Genomic DNA, 10744 nt, shown 5'->3' with positions numbered 1-10744 from the left:
AAAACAGAATTTTAGATTGTGAAAAATAAGATTGAGTTAAGAGTCTTATGTATACACACATGCACAGGTATGCTCTTAGTCCCCAGCAGCACGGAATTCTAAAGCAGAGTCTCTTTGTGCACTCCTCTCTCTCCCTCAGGTGCTTGCTGCTCCTCTGAGCACCATGCTGCTCTTGTGGTGCAGACATCCTCCACACAAAAGTGCTGTCTTGGCTGACTCTTAGCAGTCAGGCCAGCCTGCCCTCTGAACTCCCCAGGATGTTGCAAAGTCACAGGAAGAAAGTCAGCAGCTTTTCAGCTCATCCCGTGCAGAACAGTTTTGGCTTTCACCACATTTACTAAGGCTCTATCTCATGCTGCAACTTTTAATTTTGGCAGATTTGCATCTTGCACTTTGACTGCCGTATTTTATCTTCACAGGCATCTTTCAGTCTCCTGACAGGTTCTAACTGCCACTCCTGCTCTAGACAAGCAGTTAATAACTCACAGTTATCTTATGACTGTAGAGAGCGCCCAGCTCACACGCACAGCACGTTCTCTGAGTGAGTAGCTGCTCACCTGTTCTTTAGGATGACAATGGAATGCTAAAAAATGGATGCACCACGAATCCTGAGGCTGAACATAGCTTCAATTTCTGGGTGTCTCTAACTGGAAATTGTTTCACAGGAACAAGGTCAAGCCCTTCACCTCTGTAACAAAACCACATAAGATTTGTTAACATTGCAAATATCAGCAGAAAGGTAATTATATCCTCACTTACCTGCTTCAAACAGCTGTCCTAATAACAGAGTCCAGTCAAAGGGGTGTTTCAGACATTACTCAGTCCCTGAATCCCAATGACTTGCAGGATTTGCAGCTATGTTCTCCTGCCAGTATCGCTCACTCATATTTGATGATTTACTACTTACAGCCTAGTTTGTAACCCTGCTTTCCATTGCAACACTTTGGTTCAGTGTGAGACTGCTGAAGTTCTGCTCAGCTTACTTTCAGTTTTGACTTAAAATAACCTGAGGATCTTCTGTGTTTATCCTCTTGGCTACAGAAATTTAAGTTTTCCTGTTAGAGCTGGGTGACTTTTACATTAGCATTCTCCCTTTAGATGTAGCAGGGGTTTCTTCATACAAATCCAAAGAATAAGTGTACTTACACAAATCTTGAGAATGAGTGTATTGGCCAGGGAATTCTAAATAATTTTTTCAAAACCCCCAATTTATTAAAATGAAATTTTAAAAAATCTAAATTCCCTAGCAGAATAAAAACTGATTCAAATTTAATTGGTAGGGAAATAAAACTGTACAGTGCATTTAGTCATAACTAGAAAGAAAGATAAAAAAATGCATTTGCACAGGAGTTATGCAGTCAGATCAAACCTATTCACAGAAAATACTAAGCAAAGAATATTCACTACTAAATATATTTCATAATGAATATGTAGGAAAGGCTTCCATATCCCTTGCATTCACCATTGTGAAATCTTTTCTCTCTGATGGACTAAAGATGACAGCTATTTTTGACCATGTGTTAAGTTTAAAAAGAATCTACCTCAGTAGTTGTTCTCAGTCAGGAAACTGCATAAACATCAAGAAAGATGTTTTTATTCAATATCTTTGTTAAACCTCTTCAATGACATCTGCTCAATAACAATTACATTATTGAGTGTGTGGGTATACTGAAATTATTTTTAACTACATAAAGACTGTCTTGTAATTTCCCTGTTATCCCCATCATCTGCCTCTGTCAGCGCTGCCCTTCAATATGTGCTTAAAACTTTAAGTATTATAAGGCAGATGATATCTTGAAGTTCTGAGTTTGCAAAGCACCTTGAATAAAGGAATCCTAATTCAAAACTAGGGATCCACCACCTTTTGAAAATACAAATTATAAACAGAACCCGGAAACCAAACTGGACAGGAAGCTAGTTTGCTAAGTATTATGATTTATATCAGTATAGCCAGTTCACTCTAGGAGATACTGTTTGCATAAAAGCTTCCTTACTCATCACTACAGATTAATTTCTCTTTCATTAACAAAAATCTGAGAATCACAGCTTCTTTGAGTATCACAGGTACTACCTGCAAGTGCTAATGCTATGGAGTAATATTCCAGCCTGAGTCATCAAACTCATAACACTGCATTTTGCTCTGCCAATTTTCCTTTTTTCGTAAGAGCATATTCTTATTATACCATGTACCAATCCTGCTGTTCTTCACATTTATTCACTGAACTCCAGTAGTTATTATGTAGGTGTCAGCATTACCTTTACCAATCAGCAGCAGCAAAACACTGGTACACAAAGAAGCTCAAAGTGAGGAGATGCACACAGTCAGCTTTATTCTGACAGCATTAACATGCTTGTTGCAGAGTAGTTGAGACTGACCTGTAAAATGACTGTAGTGGAATGACTATTGAGAGGTTATTTTGGTGGCCTATTTTAGACTCAGTTATCTTGATCTTTGGCCTCCCACAGCTGTTCAGTAAAGCAGAAAGTGATATGTCACTGTGGCAAGTTGGGGGAAAAAGAGGAAAAAGGGACTTCACAACTTAGCTGCACCAAGTATTAAATTTGTTTATGAAAGATTCTAAGGCTTTTAACCTCAAAGCCTTTCAGACACTTTTTTTTTTTCCTAGCTCAGTATTTTCAGGTATGCTTCAGTATATTTCATCCTGGGTATAAGAAATATTTTGGCTATATCCAAATGAAAACAGTAATTCAGGAACAGATTATGACCACTAGATGACAGTTTTACCTCATCCTATGAAAAACTGCCACAGAGAAGCATTAGTTCTCTCACACTTTCTTATTAGATTTGGGATAGTAACTAATTTTCTTACATTTCCTACATTTTCCTACATAGAGCTTAATTTGTGGCAGAATGTTCCCACAAAAAGAAAAAAAAAAGTAATTTTCTTGCACATAACATCATTGAGAAATAAGGCAATTCAAAGGAAAAACAAGAGAAATAACATACTGTACACCAAGAAACTAATTCAGAAATCATTGGAAATTTCTCCATGGTAAACACAACATTCAAATGCTCAGTGGTAAGTTGGTTCTGAGGGTACAGAGAAAAAAATAGGGAAAAATCATTGGGATCTCAAGGGCTGGCATTGCAAAAGGCAAATCAGGGGGTGATTAATGAGACCTCAAAGACTGCAGATATCAACAGGAGTTCTTTTCCATTTTCAGTGCTCCAGCTTTGCAGTGGAAAGGCTCATTCTTCTGCTCTTTATTTTATTTTTGATTCTTCCTCTGCACCTTATGGCCCTTTCACAGTGACAACCAGGGACCAAATACTATTAAAAGTTTACATCCCATCGCAGTCACACACCTTAATTCCCTTCACATTTCTAGTGAGTGACCACTTCATATCCTCAGTTCAACCCACCCCTCTCAGCACTCAGACCTCTCAGTACTGAAGTGCTGATAAAAATGTTGGATGCTGCCAACAAGAGGCTCCTGTATCACCACATTCCAGACACACTGTGGGTGCCTGATGACATGCACACTGGGCTATATAATGTGAAAAGCTGTTTTTCCAAATAGAAAGCAAACAGATGTCTGGGCATGGACTTGTGTGATCCCTCATGCTCCTTGGCATGCTGTTTCAGGAAAGGGAAGTGGGTGGGTGTGAGGTCCCAGCAAAGAACAGGGACATCTGGGTTAGCTAGTCCTGTTAAAAGGTGGGACCAGCATAGTCTGCAGGAGAAACTTTGGGGAGGTGGTTTATAGATGAATGACTGTAGTACCATGCTTTTTAGAAGTGCTTACTAGTGGCTGGGTGCAATGCAGCTGCCTCTTTCCAGCTCCAGAACCTCTGCTTGAGGAAAGCAACTCAGCACATAAATCTGCTATCAAGGTGAAATCTGATTGAGAGAATATCCAAACCAAGATGCTGCTGTCAATGCAGGAACTGCCACTGCCACAGCAGAATAGCATGGGAGGTGGCAAAAAAGTGATTCCTTAAAAACCATAATTTCCTTTACTTTGTTAATCCAATAAGGCTCATGTAAGTAGACAGTCATGGCTCTTTGGGTTTAGTGTCAATATTTCAGGAGCAGTCCAGAATATTGTAGCAAATGAATAATATTGCCTTGCCTGTCCTTAAATACTTCTGAGCCAAAGGTCTTGCAGCACTTCACCATTACTTCTAAATTTAACTTTATTATTCTGCTTTGAATTATCATCAGTATGTTAAAATTAAAACCAAAACATCATCATTATTTTCAATAGACAAGAATATGAAGGGAAATAAGGATTCAGTGATTTGCACGCCACCACCAAGAACCACATTTTGCCTACTCTAAAGTCAGGACAGATCTACCGCAGGAGTAAACAAAAAAAAAAAAAAAAAAATTAGCATGCTCTAATCTTCCTTAAAAAAACGACTTTATATGAAATACTTTATATGTAATACTTTAATAATCAAAAGCCAATTTCTTCACATCTAAAAGCCTTGTTTTTCCTTCAGGTAAAAGGGTAATGACACAGACCTATTTTGTGAAGTGCATTATCTTCCACTTATGACAGATATTGTGTAAAAACTAAGTGTTACTTTTATTATCAAAGCACAGCAACCTCTGAGCCTAAACAAAGAAAGCTGAGAAAACTACAAATTTATTTAAGAGTCCCAGAATAGAAAGTGAAAATTGTATTGTCAAACTGAAACAGGCAAGTCAAGTTTAGATGGCCAAGCTGTCCTTCAGTCCCTCACATGTGCATCGTGTCACAAAAGTGTGTATAATGTCCTCACAGAGAGTAATCATGAGACTTTAATGGAGAGAGTCTTAATGTCTTTTGGTATTTGATTTAAGATGTCTTAGCAGCAAATAACTCACTGTCTTTTGTCTGTTTGTTGGGCAATGCTTTCCACAGGACACTGGCTTTTGTTTGCGTGTTTGTTTTGCCATGGTCTCCTCGCTTGAGGCTGACCAGTGCCCAGCAGTGGTTTGGCTGCACGAGCTGAGGAGCTCCTGCCCTGGAGTGGAAAGGTTACACAAGACTCAGCTGCTAACACTCCCAAGGCTCCAAACCTACAAACACTGCCACGTGTACGTGGGGGTGGGAGTGTGGATTTCAAAAGAACTAGGAAAAAACCCTGCAAAACCAATGTACAGTATTGAGACTTTGGTTGTTCATCATCTGCTTTCACTTACTTTTTCAGGCTCTAGCCAAACATAAATAATTATTTTTTTCCTTTTCCTATCTGTAAGCATACAACAGGACACAGAAAATCACTTAGATGGACACGTGACAGTGAAAGAGAGATTTAGGGAACTAAAATACAATAGGACAACCTTGAAGAATTTTAGGTATTATTCCAGGTAGATATATGCTGTCCTTGGTTTACTCTTCACACACCATCAGAAGAAGGAAAAGTGGTTCTAGAAGTGAAAATGTTACTTTTGGGGGAGTAAAGAGGAGAGAAAGTTAGTAAAAATTTCCATAGTGATTTTTCAGCTTATAACCAGATTCCATGAAGCTTATTCATCCCATAAAGGGGGCAAATATCAAGTCACATACCAGTCCAACAGATGATCACTTAAATACTTTTATTGAAGGAGGATTGTATTTCCCATGTCCTGGCTAAAGATTAAAAGAAAACTATTAGAGCTGGAAGTGGACACCAAAACTTTTTTTGGTGCCAGCTCTTTTTTCAGACTTTCCTCCAAAGCATACTTAATTTGGCAGCCTACAGAGGGCTGTGAAATCATAAAGAGCCAGTGTCCAGTTCTTACCTCTGTAGGACAGTGGACCAGATCTAATCCTTGCAAATTGCAACTGTTTTGATCAAAACATTTTTACGAAACGAAACATTCTTTTCTTTTTTCCCCCCTGCTTTTCTAATTTTGTGTTGTTTTCTGGACTCAGAGGGGCTCAGATGACAAATTTTTTCTAAGAACTTTTGAGGTTATTCTCTTACCCTTTTTTTTTTAGCAACATAAAGAAAAAATAAGAGATGGGGATTGCTGGGAAGGAGAAGGTGGAAATGTCATGTGCTGAAAAAAGACTGAATGAATGGCACAAGGGAAGATGAGGCTTTGCCTTTGTGCTTCTGCTTCAATTCTGATCTGACTGATGATTCCTAACTGCTTTGTTTATTATTGTAATGTCTAGGGACTAATCAAGATGGACAAAGATTTAGTAATTACTATGTAAACAAGGAGCTGTAGACAGTCCTTGACCTAAGGAACTTACAATTTAAACAAGCACACTGACAGAACAGGATGTTATCAGTGATGTTGGAAAGCATATGCAATTGTGGCAGCATGTTTCATACTTTTATGCCCAGTCACATCTTCCTGGATCAAAGAGAAAATTTTCCAAAAGGATATGAGATAGGCAAATGCACAGAGGAAGCTCACCTTAAATTACTGACTCTGTGAGCTAGTAAATAGATAAAGTCTTCACTGAGAGTTTCCATTTCCCTTGCAGCCTCCTATAGAAAAAAATGCTGTTTCTTGTGCCATTGAAGTCAATAGGACATTTTTCTATTTAAAAGCTCAAAGCTGAAATAATAACCAACATTGTTATGGTGACTTTTATCAGGTAGGCATCAAGGCAGATAAGTCAAAGGCATGTAAGTCTCTCTGTATCCCTATTGAGGACTGGGGAAAGTAGACAGCAGACAAAATTTAAGGCATGAAAGATGGGACAAAAATTATCCACAGATACACAATCATTTGGAATTAGATTGGCAGGCCAGAATTCAGGGTCTGTCCCATAATCTTGAAGAGTGATCAATAGACAGTGTATTGTCAGAAACCTAATAATTGCAGGTAGACTGAGACAGAGCAGAATTCATATGTAAATTTAAATAGAATAATCCCTGGACTAATAATCCCCTGATCTTCGAGTGCATGAAATTCTCCCTTTGAAATTGTGTTGCAGTACTGGCAGTGATTTTGCATAAAGAAGACTGTGCAGAAGTTACTCATATGAGGAAAACAAGTGAATTTCAGCTCCAGGGAGATTTATGGCACTTTTTCTGGCATCATACTCAAATTTTAATGCCTTATGAAGTCAAATTTTAGTCACTATTGTCTACTAGGTGTTAAAAGACAATGTTGTAATGCATGTATGAATTGTATTCCCCTTTGATCTACAATTTAAAAACCCCTATGTGTCACTAATGTGAGAATTTGATCTCATGAGACAACTGAAGGGCAGATAAGCTAAAATCTAAAACAAGTAAATAATGTTCTTTGGGGAATAATATCTGGCAGTTTACTAAGGAAATTCAAAAGCATAAATATTTACAATAGGAGGTACACAGATTTCTCATAATATTATAGCTGATTCCAATTTGGAATACATGCTGTTTTGCTTAAGTTTATTCCATTTGCTTTTGAAATCTGATCCATACTCTACATATAAATGTTATTATTTGCTCATCCTTTTTGTCCTAGTGCCTGCTCTATTATTTTTCTAGAGTTTGACTTTTATTGGAAATTTCATGGGCTTTTAAATTTAACCAAAAGATTGCCTTGATAAAAAGCTCTGAATAAAAAAGCAGAGCCCTAAATTGATATTTACAAAACAGATTTATGCTGTATATATACTATCTGTATTTATAGATATATGTATATAACACTACTATTATTTAATGTTGTTTATGCATTACTGGTATATTTAGAGATTCTAGTGAAAATCATAGGTAGTTAAGCATCTGAATAGTCAAAATAGGTACAGTGTGGAAGAAAATCATTTCAAGTCTTCATGACACGTATATTTTCAATCAATTTTACTTCATGCCTTTCATTCAGCTTATAAGGAACTCTCAAATTAAACAACAGTAAGTTTTATACACATCACTAAAAAGAAAAGAAACAAACCAAACATCTTGTAATAAAGCAGAGCCCAAAGAATGAAGCCCATCACATTGTCAGCACAGAGTGACACAGCTGCATTAGGAGCCTGCAACAGCCCTGCCACCCCTGCAAGGAGGATCACAGTTAAAGTAAGCTCTGGGAAGGCCTCAGGCTATGCAGAGATTCCCAACAGCTTTTAAATGTGCAGATGCTGTCTAGGCCTTCTCTAAATAAGCCCCAGAAGACACTCAGAAGTGTCACTCACAAGTGTCCACTGAGAGCCTTCAGCCACAAGTGTGGGAACATTCCACGGTCACAGTTGTGTCAGTCTGCCACACTCAATACAGCTGCCCAAGAGATGTGTGGGCAGCTTGCCTTGAAGGCCCAGCCCTCAGAGATTTGAATCAGGCCTAGATCTGAAGGCCAAACACCATTAAAGTAGCAACAGTTGACTTAGACTTTAAGAAACCAGAAATGTACCCTTGGTCCTGGCCTCTTTTATTTGAACTAATATAACTGTTTAATTGGACAGATCCCAAGATTGTTGCCAAAGGATTGAAATAAGGACTTCTTATCCACTAAAGCCTCAGAGATACGGGAATGTAAGGAAAACTTGTGGTTCTTTTACACATAGGGGATGGCTTTTCTTTCAACAATCTATCACCATTCAGGCCAGGCAGATTCTGCTCCACAGGAACCATCTAAGAGAATGGATTGCAGAGGCAAGCACAACCTGGCAACAGAATCCCAAGGATTTAGTCTTGTGGAGCTACAAAATGGTCAGCAGTCAATTAGCTCCAAGATAAGAATTTTAGGTTTAGAGCAAAGATCTGACAGCCCTTATCCAGCTTTGCTGGGAAGGGGAATGTGTATGATAGATAATTCCACTTTGTGGTGCACTACTTATGAGCAAAGCAGCTCCCAGTATTGCAGTTTTCATATGTGACTGAGCCACAAGGCATTTGACGGCAGCCAGAATAACAGTCCTACTCAGAAATTATATTCTCAGCCACTGTCTCTAGTGAGCCTCATCCAGCTGGATGAACAGCCTCAGGTTTGAGAGCATTCACAGCAGTTTGGAATGAGTGTGGACACAGGACATAGCAGACTGCTGCCATCGTGTCTCTGGCCTTTTGCTTTGTTCCTGCAGAAGTAATTCATGGGCTGTTTACAGCAGCAGTGGTTAAGGAATGACCTCAGCAGCAAGCTTAGTAATGACCCCTCTTCTGTGGCAAGAGAAAGCTGCTTTACATTTATATCACTGACTAATTAAAGCTAATTAAAGGCAATGGAAACCTTCATCTGACTGGAAAATGGAGACAAATGAAGAGTCAGGAACATGCAACACATGAAACGATGACCATGAATGATAAAAACCCTGAAATGATGAAGGCATGAGCAATGATTTTGAGAGGAAGAGAGACATCTTAATGTTAAAATGCCTCTTGGAAGCCAGAGCAATGGCTCCAAATTCTCTATCTAGGCTGAGCCAATTCCAGCACAGACCTTTTTGTTCTAGGTCACGCCTTTGGTGTTTTCAATACACAGAGTATAAAAGGGGGAGCAAAGTAGTTGTCTCTGTTCACCAGGGATTTTCAGCTGTTGGATATTATTTCTTTGGCCAGTTTTATCCAATGCCAGTAGTTGGCCAACGACTAGAGGAGGCCAAGAACAGGGAAGCTGTAAAGGATGCTTTAAAACTACCCATAGCTGTGTGTACAAGACAGACCCCTTTAGACTTCTGCCAGGTATGGTCCAGGCAATCTGGAGACCTTGGGCCAAGCTGTACAATGCAGGCCTGTGGTGGTTTAAGACCTGAGGCTCATGAATACTGTGAGATTCAAAGGGTGGCAGAAAGAAAAAGGCACACAGAGCACAAAGCAGTGGCTTTCTGTAGCTGTGAGTTCTAAACCCACAGGTTAATGCCTTGTCTCAAGCTATAACCTGGAGGCATAATCAACTCTGATCTGTTTGTTTTCATCTCCTCCTGGGAGCCATTATACGATATTAACAAAATAAATCAATTTTGAATAACTGATTGTGTAAGCTTACAACAGCACGGTTGTTCCTGGCACACCTCAGGGACATTGCACAGTCCACCACCATCATGAATGAATGAATGAATGAATGGGCCTTAGCTCTGCTGCAATAAAGTAATTTGTTTTAATAATGTCTGAATATACACTGAGGTTAAATTTGTGCAATCCCTAATAGAGTTCTGGGGTAGAAAGTCACATATTAAGAGAACAGTGTTTATTTACATTTAAAGAGCAGTTACAGACAGAAAAGAGGCTTTAAAAATTACACCAGGAGGATCATATTTGCTCTCTCCCTGTGGTTTCACCAGGAGGATCATATTTACTCTCTCCCTGTGGTTTCAGTTCAGGCTTGCCTGCTGCACAAGTCAAAGGTGTTTTCTTTTAAATGACAGCTACAGAAACTTCAGGGAATTTGAAAGACATCTGCTTTTTATCCCCATATGCATAGTGGAGAGTCTGCAACTGTATTTAGCTGAAAGGCTGGCAGCAAGGAGAAACTCCAAATGCCCAGAATCTTTTAGTCCTTTCCAAGAGTCAGTCGTTCTTCTCTTAGAAAAGGAACATTTTGGTTGGTGGTAAGTGAAATCCATACACAGACTTGAAGCACCACAGGAAAAGCACTGTTTTCAAGTTAGAAGTGTTCTTTTTTTTTTTTTTTTTTTTTACTGTTTCCTGAAGTTAATACCCTCTCTCATTAAAAAAATGGCAGGATACTTGAGAAGGGAAGATCATATTAAGATTTTCAAGAAAGACTTCTTGGGGAAGATTGGATAGAGACATATTGGTACCTTAAATAAAGTAAAGAGCAAATATTCAAATATTGCATGTCTGTCCCTTTTGATTCCCCACAAGTATCCCAGTGGGTATCTCTCACTCAGTCCAATGTAAAACTGTTTT

The sequence above is a fragment of the Melospiza melodia genome, chromosome 2 (genome assembly GCF_035770615.1).
Source record: "Melospiza melodia melodia isolate bMelMel2 chromosome 2, bMelMel2.pri, whole genome shotgun sequence".
NCBI lineage: Eukaryota > Metazoa > Chordata > Aves > Passeriformes > Passerellidae > Melospiza > Melospiza melodia.
The sequence above is the reverse complement of the archived record's forward strand: the minus strand, read 5'-3'. Positions refer to the sequence as shown.